The sequence below is a fragment of the Papaver somniferum genome, chromosome 2, assembly GCF_003573695.1.
Source record: "Papaver somniferum cultivar HN1 chromosome 2, ASM357369v1, whole genome shotgun sequence".
Lineage (NCBI taxonomy): Eukaryota > Viridiplantae > Streptophyta > Magnoliopsida > Ranunculales > Papaveraceae > Papaver > Papaver somniferum.
Genome location: NC_039359.1, coordinates 63,059,509 through 63,074,913, shown reverse-complemented (window position 1 = coordinate 63,074,913; position 15,405 = coordinate 63,059,509). Strand labels below are relative to the sequence as shown.

Here is a 15,405-nt window from a genome sequence, read left to right as displayed (position 1 = left end):
TTATCTTATCTATCCTACGCCAACTTACTGCACGTGTTTTAGGTGAATTAGGTCTAAGCCGGCAGCTAGTCGTTCCGAGCAATAATTATCGTTGTTACCTTTTATTATGAGCATCACCAGACGCTACTTGAAAATTAATTAACAGGGTCATCCTTTCTATTTATTTCATCTATAACATCAAAGTCGGTATCATTCTACATTTTAATTTCTCTACTAGTCAACCACATTTTACACAATGGCTCGCAGATTCAACAAACTAAAAATCTTTACCAAGAGAGGAAAAAATTACACTCCCCCAACTAACCATCTTAAAGTTTATAACAACAATATCATAATCCCATTCCCATACAAATGTCCCCCTAATCAAACATATAGCGGCATGAACAAAAAAGTTAGTACACTTCTTCTAAAATTGTACCGTAACGTAAAAGAAGACACTTCTTCTGCTCATAAGAATATATATAAGCTGGACATGGGCTTCCTTTTCGCTTGTACAACAGATGAGGCCGAGCACGTGTCAATTTTCTATGGAGGAATGTATAACGACAACCAGACATTCTTCAATGCACTTTCAATTGCCGCAACAATATTTGTTGGTTCATGCAATGGTTTCATCTGTCTTGGCAAACGCCACCACCAAGGTGTACTGTTGACCCCATCTACATATGCAATCCTGCCACAGGAGAATATGTTAATCTTCCAAAATTAATCATAGCCCGAGGGTTTGGATATGTTCCTTCTACCAATGCCGACAAGGTCGTCAGAATGTTCTACACTGGTTAAAAAGATCAAAATCAATAATTCTTGGATGAAAAATACATCTAGATTTTGATACTGTTTAAATAAACAAAAATGTAAAAATAGCCAGGATGTAAACAGTTTCATCCTACCCATTTTCAAATACTTTTTCTTATTTTTAATTTAAATCAGGATGTATCCAGTTTCATCCTCGCTATTTTTTAAGTTTAAGCCAGGATGAATCCAGTTTCATCCTTGCTAGTTTTCTGGTGTCCATTTCACCCATACTAATTTTTACTTGTCCATTAGAACCATGTTATGAAAACATTTGGACAAATGATTCATTTTCCGAATAATTTCGAAGAACAGCGAAATCATACTGACGAAAGATTTTCACACTATAGAGTGTTACGACCCTAAAACCACAACTTGGAAAGAGATCGTGGCTTATAACCGTCATTTTCCCCTTGACAGTGTGATTTCTCATGCGAACACTTTTGTTTCATTGAAAACTCTAGGAGAAAAGTCAAACAAAGAAAGTTGCAGGAGAAAGATGATAGGCAAGCCTAATGAAGTGAGTTTAGCTTGATCTTTTAAAGCATACTATGGTTATTCATGAAGTGAAGATCAATCAGTTGAATGATTTGTTATCCATTAACACCATTCAACAAAGCAATTACTTGGTTTTATATGTAAGATCTTTCAGACCAGCTTAATGGCAACTTCAAGATGAAACTTAGCTTGTATAAAGATAACTCTCTTTATTGATGTTTAGAAAATCTCTCAAAACTAAACACAAGCTCTAATCTTGCTCATATGATCAACCACAACTTTGATGATTATATATATATATATAACTATGAATTCCTTTTCCTAGTCATATTACATTATTACATGTCATACCTTTTCTTAGAACTAGATGACTTCTAATTCCCTTAGGATTACATCAATTTCCTAATCTTGTCCTAACCAGCTTGTTAGTGACTTCTATGTTGAAGTTTAACCAACATTCTCCTCGTTAAGCTTCAACCTTAACCGTGACATATCTTGTACTCCAATCAATTGCCTTATTTCTTCAAACTTGATCCGAGCTAATGCCTTTGTCAATATATCTGCTTTCTGCTCAGTTCCTGGTATGTGTTCAACGTTGATGATCTCCTTCTTGATACATTCTCGTATGAAATGATACCTTTTGTGAATGTGTTTCGTCTTCCCATGAAACATTGGATTTTTAGTGAGTGCAATTGCATACTTATTATCAATCTTGATGAGAACTTTTTCAGTTTCTCTTCCTTTGATTTCACCCAACAGTTCTTGAATCCATATTGATTGTTTAGCTGCTTCTGTTGCGGCCATGAACTCAGCTTCACAGGATGAGAGGGCTACAGTGTCTTGATTCTGTGAACACCATGTAATAGGTGCTTCACCTAGATAAAATATATGACCAGTTGTACCTTTTCCATCATCTTGGTCAATATTATGACTGCTGTCACTATACCCAACAATTCCTTTTGACCCTCCTCGACCATACTTCAATCCACAACTGATTGTTCCTCTTAGATATCTCAATATCTGCTTTATTACATCACCATGAGACTTGCGTGGACTCTGCATATAACGGCTTGCTACTCCCACAGAGAAAGCCAAGTCTGGTCTTGTGTGTAACAAGTATCTAAGGCATCCAACATTTCTTCTATAACTCGTTGGATCAATCTCTGCTTCTTCTTGTGCCTTTGAAACTTTAAGTCCAAACTCCATTGGCATCTTAGTTGGATTACAAGTTTCAAGTCCTGCTTCTTTCAGAATTCTCCTTGCATAAGCTTCTTGTTTAATCTGAATCCCATCTACTCCTTGATGGACTTCTATGCCAAGGTAATAAGTGAGTTTTCCGAGGTCTGACATCTCAAACTTTGATGACATTTCTCTCTTGAACTCATTGATCACCTTAAGGGAGTTTCCAGTCAAAAATAGATCATCTACATAGACTGCAATCACAAGAAGCGTTCCCTTTTCTTCTCTTCTATATACTGATGTTTCTTTAGAGCACTTAACAAATCTGATTTCTGTTAAGATTTGATCTAACTTTGTATTCCAGGCTCGAGGAGCTTGTCTTAGACCATATAGAGCTTTTGATAACTTATAAACCTTATGCTCTTGTCCTTTTACTTCAAAACCTTCTGGTTGTTCAACATACACATCTTCTCGCAATTCACCATGTAAGAATGCTGTCTTAACGTCTAAGTGGTGAATTTCCCATGAGTTTGATGCTGCTTTTTCTATTAAGAGAAGAATTGTCTCTAGTCTAGCAACTGGTACGAAAACTTCATCAAAGTCTATGCCTGATTCTTGAACGTATCCCTTAGCTACAAGTCTTGCCTTATATTTGTTGACAGTACCATCAGCATTCCGTTTTATTTTGAAAATCCACTTAAGACCAATCACTTTTACCCCACCTGGCTTATCAATTAGAAACCAAGTCTCGTTTCTGTTGATTGAAATAATTTCTTCTCTACATGCTTGTGTCCATTTAGTCGAGACCTTTGCTTCCTGAAATTTCCTTGGTTCATCATTAGCAGAAAGTAGCATAATCTCACATTCTTCTGCAGCTTGAAGAACATAATCCTCCAGGTACTGTGGATTTTGTATCTGTCTTGTTGATTTTCACAGTGGAAAGTGGGTTGAGTTATTTCATCGATCTCTTCTTCTTCTTCTTCTTTTACTTCTTCGTTATTCTCAGTGTTTTCATTATTCTCTTCTTCTTCTTGATTAACATCATTGTTTCCATTGGTATGGATGATTATGGGTCCTTCGCCTTCATCAATTACTTGACCCCATCTCATGTGAAACATTCCTGGATCCCTACTTGGTACATCATTAGTTTCTTTCCAGTTCCAGTTTGCTTTTTCATCGAATACCACATCTCGACTCACTATCACTCTTTTCGTTGTTGGATTGAATAATTTGTAAGCTTTGGATCCAGGCTCAATTCCTAGATTCACAAGAGTCTGAGATCGATCATCCAGTTTCTTAAGAGTTGCTGAATCAACTTTTGCGTATGCTTTGCAACCAAACACTCTTAAATGATCTATGTTTGGTTTTCTCTTTCGCAAACTTTCATATGGAGTCATGTCTTTCAGAGCTTTCGCAGGTATCCGGCTTATTAGGTATGTGGAGTGTCGTACAGCTTCTCCCCATAGATAATTAGGTACCTGCATAGCCTTTAAAGAACTTCTTGTCATCTCCATTAGAGTCTTGTTTCTCCTCTCCACCACTCCGTTTTGTTGTGGTTTATATGGTGATGTGAGTTTCCTTTTGATTCCATTTGACTCACAGAACTTGTTGAACTCTAAGGAAGTGAACTCTCCTCCTCTATCAGTTCTAAGCATTTTGACCTCCTCTTTTAACTCTTTTTCTATCATATTTCTGAAAGCTTTGAATCTGTCAAATGCTTCACTCTTTTCTTTCATAAGAATAAACCACATATATCTTGAGAAGTCATCTATAATAACAAATATGTATTTGTTATTTGCAAGGGTTTGTGGTGTAATAGGACCACATAAATCAGCATGAAGAAGCTCTAATGGCTTTGAGGCTCTGAATGTTGTTGCTTTTGGGAAACCTTGACGAGTTTGTTTCTCAACTAAACATGATTCACAGATTTTTGCTTCATCATTTATCTGTGGTAGTCCTCGAACCATCTTGTTCTGAGACATTTCCTTTAAAGTTCTAAAGCTTATGTGTCCTAACCTTGCGTGCCACTTCCATGTCTGATCTTCCAGTCTTATATTCAGATACAATGGCCTTCCAATCATGAGACTTATCTTGTAGAGTCTATTATGTGAGCGTGAGACTCTAACTAAAAGTCTTCCACTTGGGTCATGAACTGTTAGATAATCTTGTCGCATTCTAACATCACATCCAACTTCTGTAGCTTGTCCTAAACTTAGAATGTTGCTTTATAAGTTTGGGATGAAGTAGATGTTTGTGACAAGCTTCTGTTCTCCGGTCTTGCTCTGAAATAGAATTGATCCTTTCCCTTCAATTTCTACAGAAGATCCATCCCCAAACTTCACTTGTCCTTTGATTTTCTCATTGAGTTCAGAAAAGTAGTGTATCTTGCCAGTCATGTGATTGCTGGATCCATTATCTAAATACCAGATTCCTTCTTCTCCATCCTTTGATTCGTAGTTCTTTGGTATTAGTTTCCCTTCATTTAAGAATACAACTTCGTGCATGAAAAGAGTTGTATCTGCTTCCCTTGTTTCATTCTTGTTTGTTTCTTCCATCTTTTGTATTCTTTCAGGGCATACAAAGGAGAAGTGTCCTGGTTTATCACATCTGTAACAAATAATGTTTGATCTATCCTTCTTTTCTTTTCCTTGGTTTTGATCATTCTGACTTGTTGTTCTATCTTGTGAGTTAAACCTTCCTCCCCTTCCTCGGCCTGTGTTTCCTCTTCCACCTCTTCCACGACCTCTTCCTCTTGTCGCAGAGTTTTGTTGGTAAGAGTTTGTGTACACGAGTTTTCCTTGAGTTTCTCCATTGTTTTCTTCATCAATGATTCTCTCTTCATATGCTTTCAATCTTGCAATTATATCTTCATAGATAGTCTTCTTTAAATCTAAGACTTGTTCGAGAGAAGCTATGATATGAATATACTTGGATCTTGGTAAACTATTGAGAAATTTCTTTACCAGTTTATCTTCATCAATGGATTGTCCAAGTGACGCAGCTTTTGAGGCTATCTCTGATAGCTTTCCTGCAAAGCTATCAATAGTATCAGTGTCTTTCATCTTCACTCTTTCAAATTCAGACATTAAGGTTTGCAAACGGGATTCTTTAACTCGATCAACTCTGAGATTACGTGCCTTTATTGCATTTCAATTTTTCTTTGAAGTTTCCTGTTCACCAACTTGTAGAACAAGACATTCTGGTATTGCTTGAAAAAGTAATCCAATGGCAATATTGTTTTGTCTGGGTCCAATGTACCAGGATCAATTGTTTCCCAAACTTTGTAGATTTTCATCAGTACCTTCATTCTCATGGCCCATACTGTGTAGTTTGTGGCGTTGAGGATTGGAACCTGTATTGATGGTGGCGTGAACTGTTTTGCACCCACAATGGTGGTTTCGTTTTCCATGGCTCAGAAACAAGCTCTGATACCAATTAATGGCAACTGCAAGATGAAACTTAGCTTATATAAAGACAACTCTCTTTGTTGATGTTTAGAAAATCTCTCAAAACTAAACACAAGTTCTAATCTTGCTCATATGATCAACCACAACTTTGGTGATCATATATATATAGAACTATGAATTCCTTTTCCTAATCCTATTACATTATTACATGTCTTACCTTTTCTTAGAATTAGATGACTTCTAATTTCCTTAGAATTACATCAATTTCTTAATCTTGTCCTAACCAGCTTGTTAGTGACTTCTATGTTGAAGTTTAACCAACACAGCTTCTATACTAAATGCGTGCATTTTTTATGAAAAGCCAAATCTACATTCATTATTTACGTCTAGCCGCAATGCATGACAAGTCTGGTGTAGTCGGTTATCTCTAGTCTCACACACTAGAGGTCCCCATTTCCAACCTGGGCTTTCATTTTAGAACAAAGCGGTGAAGAATTTGAATATTAATCCAATCGCATTTTTCTATGTAAATATGTTTGGTTGATATTTTTGAAAAAAAAAAACTATCAACAACTGTGTAGTCTGTAATTCTCTAAATACATTTTTTACTTGTAGTTTGTTGCTTGTCTAGGCAGTTGAATTAAATTAGCTAACCCAACTTCTTGTATACATCGATTAGAAAGAAAAAAATAATGTAAAAGGACTCGGTGAAGTTTCAGTAGGATTTTTTTCTTCTTTTCCTATTTTCTTTTGTGGTGATTGAGACATTAAGATCATTTTCACAATAAATCGGATAAATGAAACACAGATTACGAACCGAAAGATAAAACGTGTGATCTCAAATTCCACAACTGTTCTCGAACAAGAGGGCGTACGCAATCTCCATCATACGTGTATACTGTAAACACAAGTACATTGATTGGCAGTGTCAATGCAGCGATGACATTTTGGGTGTACTCTGGCTACGAAAGCATGTCCCAATTGCATCCGCCTTTCTTTATCGTAAAGTCTCTGTAACAAGTAAAGGAAAAGAAAGGAAAGAACTTGTAATCAAGCATAATGGGTTTTTATATTATCGTAGGTAATGATAATTAGTCGACTAGTGCACCATTTTACTATATTTATTGTGATGCCTCTTTTAAAAAATCTGCTTCCGAAACTCACAGTGGCATTGGACAAATTCTTTCAAGTTTTACAGGTGACATTGAGCGAGGGAGCTGCGTCTTTGAGTGTGGCCACCTAGACGCGGAGCATGCAGAGATAGTAGGATTGCTGCACGCTATAAGATGGGCAGATGAACTCAACATGCACCATGTACGGTTTGAGCTTGATGCGCAGAATGTGGCAGATGCACTAAATGGAATCAAAAAGTCGTATTGGAATCTCACGCCCTTATTTTAGACATTATTGATCTTTGTAAAAAGAATTCATTATGGACTTACGTTTTTATTAGTAGAAAGTTAAATAAAAGGCAGACATGCTGAAACAATGCCTGTAACAAGTTAATAGGAATTGGATACAGTATCCACCAAATTTCATTGTTAAGGCATTACATGCTGAAACAATGCCTGTGACAAGTTTGACACTTAATAATATTTCTTCTTTGAATCAAAGAAAAAAAAAATGGTAATGATAATTATCTGATTTTAGGAGGCCTTCTACATAGTGACTACACAGGATTTTGTCCGTCACATTTTCATAGTAATCAAAGGAAAACAAGTGAAATTTTCGAAATTGACAGCGGTATATTGGATTAGGATTTTGAAGTTGTGTTTTTTTCATCAACCATTGAGTGTGTCTAGGGATGCATAAGACCCGCCCATATACACAAACCCGCCCGTACCCGCTAAACCCGTGGATTTTTTGTCCAAACCCGCCCGTTGTGGGTGCGGGGTTGGTTAAGGAAAAAAGAACCCGCTGTCTGTGGATGCGAGGTTGGTTTTAGCTAATACCCGCCCAAAAAACCCGCAAAATATATACCATTACAAAAAACGAATCCTTCTACCCACAAGCTTATGAAAATCAAAGACTTTTAACACCAGCTAGCTAGGGCCACTACAAGATTAATTATTATTATTTTCTTTTTCTTGTTGATTGCTTCCCTCCTGCAATATCATGTTCAAACTAAATTTGATAATTCAAAACTCCCCTCACCTCAATACCCCTTTTCTCTTAAATCCTCCTCCTAGCTTTTCTTCTGCATTTCAAATTCAAATCTCCTCTAAACTCTCGATTTAGATGACCCACATCACAGTAAGTATTCTAATTTAAGTGTGTTATGTGTTTGATAAATTGCCTCAGTGAGCTGAATACAAAGTTTGTATGTCAATCTAATTAATAAAGTTGAAACACTAACTAAATTTGTAACTTTTATTGTAAGACTTATGTAGTTATTGTTTTATTGTAAGACATTAAGACGTATGTAGTTATGTTAGTTTTTTTAAGTTATTAAGAACTTAAGTAAAACAGGTGTGTGTGAATAATTATGCGGGTTTAAGCGGGTTCAAACCCAAACCCGCTCTACCCGTAGCGGGCGAGTAACAAAACCCGCCCGCTGTTTATGGGTGCGCGATTGGTTACGAAAAAAAACCCGTAATCTATGGATACGAGGTTGGTTTTAGCTTATACCCACCTATGTGCAGCCCTAAGTGTGTCGCACATGGAAATATGGTCTTTGAACAAGACAGATACGAACAAGAGCTGGTGCAAAGACTTCGATATGGTATACAAGATGCAAAAAGAGGGATCCTCTGTTGGGCCTTTTTGAGTTTGGCCCATAATGATTACGGAGAACAGCGAAACCATATATTAAGAATGATTTTTTTAGAGATCATGATTTTTTTGAGGGGACCATGGTTTTATTAGACCATCCTCCCTATAGTTGTAGGGGGTGTCTTAAAATGTTGAAATGACTAATCTACCCTTAATCTAATTTAATTTAAAACCAACCTAATAACCACCTATATATATATAACCACCACCTCCTCCCACCACCACTGATTACCACCACCACCTCCGATTATCACCACCAACAACCACCAATTACCACCACCACCACCGCCCACCACATCCGATTACCACCACCACCTCCTCCGATTATCACCACCACCAACCACCGATTACCACCACCACCAACCACCACCACCTCTATATATATAGCTTAATTTAAAACATTAACAAAGATATTCTCACAAATCCATTACTTGTCATTCGTTTTTGGTTGAATAAATGAGAAGTAATCATCAAAATAAGTTGAAAATGGAAGTTGCAGAGAGGTTTAATGGAGTTTTTTTCAGAGAAAAGTTCGGTTACGTCGCAAAACGTTCGGTTTCGTCGCAAAAGTTCGGTTATCACGAATTATTTTTTTCTTAACCGAACTCAGAGTTCGGTTGATTCGCAAAAAATATTTTTAACCGAACTCCTTGTATTAAAATAACACAAGCCCAAAAGTTAGATTCCTTCGCAAAAATGTTAAGTTTTCTTTGTAACCAAACTCTACCTTTGAAAATTCGTAACCGAACTCTACCTAATTCGCCAAGAAATAAATTTCGTAGTAACCGAACGTTTTCCTAATTGCATATATGCATATATAAGCCCAGTTCGGTTGATTCGCAAAATATATTGAAGTTTGCGAACCAACCAAACTTCTAATACTAGGTTACTTTTAACCTGCAGTTCGATTGAGAACTTGGTTGCGTTGAAGTTTGCGAACTAAACGAACATACCTCTGTAAATCTTATTACTAAAGTTCGGCTACATGCGTGTTTGAAGAAAGAAACCGAACTATGTGTTCGGTTATATGTTCTTGACATTTATTAACCGAACTCCGTGTTCGGTTACCTGTTCTTCACACTTGGTAACCGAACTACCTGAACCTAGCAGGAATTTTTTATAAAAAATTACAGTTTTATGAATATTTGGACCAATTCAACCACCATTATCTAAGTTTGAAGCATACTTGGGTACCGAAATACTCTTCCTCCGGTTGTGGTTGGTAAAATCCATCATTTTCATCTTGAGATTGAGTTTGTGGAAGAATACATTCACCATCTAAGAAATAACTCATATCTAGATCATTGTGAAGATTAACAAATATTTTAGGAGAGGATGGAGATGAAGAATCAGATGAGCTATCATCACTTGAATACTCAAGCTTAGTGAATTGGAAAAAAAATTATTTTCCATGTTTTTCCTCTTCATCTTCTCTAATTTTACTCTCTCAATAATTCTACTTCTTTAGCTTAATCATTTCATTAATGATTTCACTAATCATTACCCAAAATTAATCAGGAGGATAGTTTAGGTATTAATATAAATATCTAGATAAAGGGTGACCTAGATTTACTTCTAAATGTCTTAATAAAAATAGAACCATAGTCTCCAAAGAAAACCATGATCTCCAAAAAATAATTCTATACTAATGAAAAAAAATCATACTATCAAGTGTTAGGACCCTAAAACCACGACTTGGAAAGAGATCGTGGCTTATGGTCCTCAATTTTGTCTTGACAGTGTGATTTTTCTTGTCAACTTTCGTTGAAAACTCCGGGAGAAAAGTCAAAAGAAAGAAGTGCAGGAGTAAGATGATCGGCGAGCTCAATGTACTGAGTGTAGCTTGATGTTTGAAGCTTACTAGGTTTAATGATGAAGTAAATTTTGTTTAACGATCAGTTGAATGATGTCAATCCATTTCTAGCACTCAACAAAGCACCTCTGTTCTAACTACGAGCCGATTGATTCTCTACTGAGCCAGCCAAATTCTATTAATGATATACACATATAACATCTTTTGACTAGCTTCTACACTGCTCTTTTTATATTGATATCTCTTTATTATTAAATTAAAAAACAAGCCAAAACTATATTGTAACAGACTTAATTACCATTGCATTTAAATTTGACATATTAGCATATTGATTCTTTAACAGTGGTACAAGGATTTCACCAATTCCATCGTCTATAATGCTACCACCAACTATTTATCTTTGTAATCATCACCATGGAGTATCGCATAGCTGGTTAAAGGAGTTTGCTATGGTTATTTACACTACGTAAAGTAGCACGAGTTATATGTTTGAAATCTTATTACAGTTTCCACCATCGTCCCAATTATTGCCAAACCTAAAAAAAAAAAATGGGTTAATCACAGCGCATAAATTAACTCGTTTGCTCTGAGCAATGGATATTTCTTTTCTAAATGTTTACGGAGTGCAAGAATACAGTATTTATAGCGCCTTAATACTCATGATTCATACGTAAGTAATTGCTAAACTCCGTTAGATCAAACTACCCTTCATTCAAGTGGTCCGCTGATTATAAGGTGCAATATGCATGATGCAAGTCGTTTTATAATTAGGTTTTGGTGACATGGACGTACTGTCTGGGTTGTGTAGTCGGTTGTCACGCTAGTCTCACACGCCAGAGGTCCCCAGTTCGAACCTGTGCTCAGACATTTGTTTTTGTTTAGTATTTTCTCTCCGACCGGCAATGTTTGTTTAGGACAGTATCAAACTTGTATACTGAATTCAATTTGGAAGAAAGAAAAAACCACTATCAACCACTCTGTACTCCTCTGAATTCAATTTTTTCCATTTTCACTTGTTTGTTGCTTGTCATTTCCTAAGCTATTGAATTGCATTATTGTTTAAGAAGCTTATTATAGGGGCGGCATGTTTTATTAGAGGGGCAGCAGTGTGATAGTAATGTCTTTTTAGTTGGTTAGGGGATGTAAATTGACTAGGTTACCCTCCCCATTTTTTAACCTAAATCAAAATAAAATTGAAAATTTGTTTTCTTTCTTCTTCTCTTCTCCTCCTCCCATCAACCATAACCTCCATTAAAACTCAAAATTTAATCGTCTTCGATTAATCGACGATTCGAAAATTAATCAAGTGTGGTGTAATTACTTATATGAAGTATGTTTTGAAAAATCCAATTAGGGTTTAGTTTATCTTGTTCGATTTAAGTTTAATTTCTATCAAAAATTAGGGTTTTAGATGAAAATTGAAATAAAAGTTTCTGGGTTTATGTGACTTACAATTGATTTTAACTCTATTACGAACCGTAACTGGAGATTTTGATGTTGTTACGGTTAATAATAGTTCAACTACCAACCGCATGTTCTTGTATCTGAGAATTTTATTCAGTTACGATTAGTATCGAGCATTTGGTTACCAACCGTAACTCAGTTACGGTTAGTATATAGCATTTGGTTACCGACCGTAACTGGTTTTACAATTGAGTTGTCCCCAAATTTAACCAGTTACGGTTGGTAGTTCATCTTTTACGAATCGTAACTATGAATTACGGTTGGTTACGAGCAAAATGCCAACCATAATTAGCTCTGAAAATGTAAGAAATTGAATTTTTTTACGTATTTGAGCAACAAAAAGCTAGTTGGGACTAATTTAGAAGTATACCTGGTCATTTTCAGGCATTGGGTTTTCACTTTGTTGGTTAATTTCTTCAATTGATTGAGATTGACCTTCACTTTGAGTTAAAACTTCTCTACCATCTCCAAACTTTTTTTTAAAAAAAACTCTAAAATCTGATTTTGTTTTGATTTTGAGTTAATATAAGTGAAATTAATCATTAACATTAAATTTGATTATAATCACTAAACTAGGTTATCAATTATGAGGGTTAATATGTCATTTCCAGTTTTTTTGATAAGAGACACCTCGAATGATCATGTAATGACTTTTTTTGTCCTATTGGAATGCCGCCACTGTAATAAACCTTGCCGCCCCTATAAGGTTGTTGTTTAAATCATGGGGAGAAAAATGAAAAGAAAAAATTGTAAAAAAGGACTTGTTGATGCCTCGATAGCTTTTTCTCTTTTCTTTCGTGGTGATTGGGACACTCAGATCATTTTCACAAATTAAACAGAAAAATGAAACACACCTTGCAAACCGAAAGATAGATAAAAAGGTGTTCTCATAGTGCCACTTCATTAACAAGTGTCGTTGAAAAAGATGGGTGTACTATATTGCAAACTCTAAAACGCTATTACAGTTGGCTAAGAAAGCATGTCCGAGTGGCATCCGGCTTCCTTTGTTTTCTCGTTAAATTAAGCATTTTTGTTATGTTTCAAATATTTGTTTTGCTGCAATGGCGCCAAGTCTTGCTGGTGTAACTCGAAGACATAATTCTCTATACAACCGAAGATCTTAAAAAGGTGGGTAGATGTCGGTTGAGGACAATGTCAAACTCGTTTATTTTGTGGTGAGTTGTTTGCCTTCACGAATTCAATGTAATACCTTCACAGTAATGAAGTTGGGGTCGTGATGTGCTTGATTGGAAGTCTAAACCCTAGCCCGTACCATCGTGGCATTGTCTCTTTCAACTTTCATAACCTACTAAAGAGTGAAGATCGTTACAAAGATTTACCCCTTGTGTTAGGTATAGTTATCAATGTTTTCTTCAACAACACATTTGGATTCTAGAATATGCACGTGAAAGAGAAACCTAGTTTACCGAAATCTTGGCCAATAGAAGGGGATGCCAACTTTGAAATTTTGTTGATATTTTGGTTTTCCATTTTCTACTTGTTGCTTGTCATTTTCCTAGGCAATTGACTTGAATTAGCTAACCCAACTTCTTGTATAAAGCATTGGGAAAAGAAAAAAACACAAAATTGGTTAAAAAGACCAAAATCAACAATTCCTGAATGAAATGGACAGTTAGATTTTAATACTGTTTAAATGGACAAAAATGTAAAAATAGTCAGGATGTAACCAGTTTCATCGTGCCCATTTTCAAATATTTTTTCTTATTTTTAATTTACACAGGATGTATCCAGTTTCATCCTTACTATTTTTTTTTGCCATTTCACCCAAACTATTTTTTACTCGTCCATTTGAACCGTGATTTAAAAATTTTAGACAAATGACCCATTTTCCGAAGAAAAAAAAGCACAAAACTTGTTAAAAAGACCAAAATCAATAATTTCTGGGTGAAAAGGACATTTAGATTTTGATACTGTTTAAATGGACAAAAATGTAAAAATAGCCAGGATGTAAACAGTTTCATCCTACCCATTTTCAAATCAAAAAATTGGTTAAAAAGACCAAAATCAACAATTTCTGGGTGAAAAAGACAAGTAAAATTTGATATTGTTTAAATGGATAAAATTTTAAAAATAGACAGGATGTAAACAGTTTCATCCTGCCCATTTCCAAGTATTTTTTCTTGTTTTAAATTTACATCAGGATGCAACCAGTTTCATCCTCGCTCTTTTCTAAGTTTAAGACAGGATGAAACCAGTTTCATTCTTGCTATTTTTTTTGTGTCCATTTGACCCATACTAATTTCTACTCGTCCATTTAAACCGTGTTTTAAAAGTATTTGGACAGATGACTCATTTTCCGTTTTCAAATACTTTTTTTATTTTTAATTTACATAAGGATGCATCCAGTTTCATCCTTACTATTTTGTAAGTTTAAGTCAAGAAGAATCCAGTGAACCATTTTCCGAAAAAAAAATTATTTTTTTAATGTAAAAGGACTTGTTGAAATTCCAGTTGATTTTTCTCTTCTTTTCTCTTTTCTTTTGTGATAACTGGGACGCTAAGATCATCTTGACCTTCTTTTTTTTTCCCGGGAATGAGCATACCTCATTCATTAACATTGATAATACCACGACTACAAGTTGGAAAGGTTATAAAGCATAGGACTTCGACTGACTTAAAGTAATCAAACAGGCAATACGGGCTTACAAGAAACTTAACATCACGATAACATGACAAATTCTAAAGATTAAACTAACCATTCCGCACAGATTTCTTAGTTCAAGACATATTTAAATGGCATTGTTTGGACTAAAAGTAACACTTCCAAACCGATTTTCACCAATACATGGGACCGAAAGATGGATAAAACGTGTGTTTTCAATTTTCACTTCATTAACGATCGAGTGTCATCCAAAAAGATGTGTATGAGAACGTATGCAATCTCCATTATACATGTACACAAATATATTTCTTGGCAGTGTCCATGCAGAAGCCTTGACATTTGGCCACGGAAAATGTCCCAATGGCGTCGGGCTTTCTTTCTTTTTTTCCCAGTGGACATTTTTGTTATGTTTCAGTAGCGTCGGAGTTAATGAAAACAATTAAAGAAAAGGAACGAAAAGAACTTGTAATCAAGCATGACAGGTTTTTTTTTTTTCTTTTATTCTATTATTATTGTAGGTAAAATCTATAACTGAACTTAAATAACCGGAATGTATCATAATCGATAATCTAGCTAGCATTTTTTCTTTTATTTTTTGAAATTAATTCAGCTAGCATTTTGTCTTTGGCCATACATGTTATCAGTGGAAGAGCTACGATTCAAGGTAGATGGAGGTCAAGAAAACACTCACCCTGTGGCTACGAACAAACACTAAAAATGAGTGTAAGAGGGTTTACCTTTAGTTCGGTCACATAGACACAGCTAATCTCACGTGTCCTCTACTTTCTCTCAAACGCGAAAACCCTAAAACACTAATTGTCGCACTGTTCAGATGGGCTCCTTTATCTTATCCTACT

At 35.5% G+C, this 15,405-nt stretch overlaps 1 non-coding gene across 1 annotated transcript; it reads left to right on the top strand.

Moving 5' to 3' along the window:
• The first annotated feature begins 11,254 nt into the window (after positions 1–11,254).
• On the top strand, positions 11,255–11,328 carry TRNAV-CAC. Its single transcript has one exon. It is a non-coding gene; the product is annotated as a tRNA-Val (tRNA).
• Positions 11,329–15,405: the final 4,077 nt, after the last annotated feature.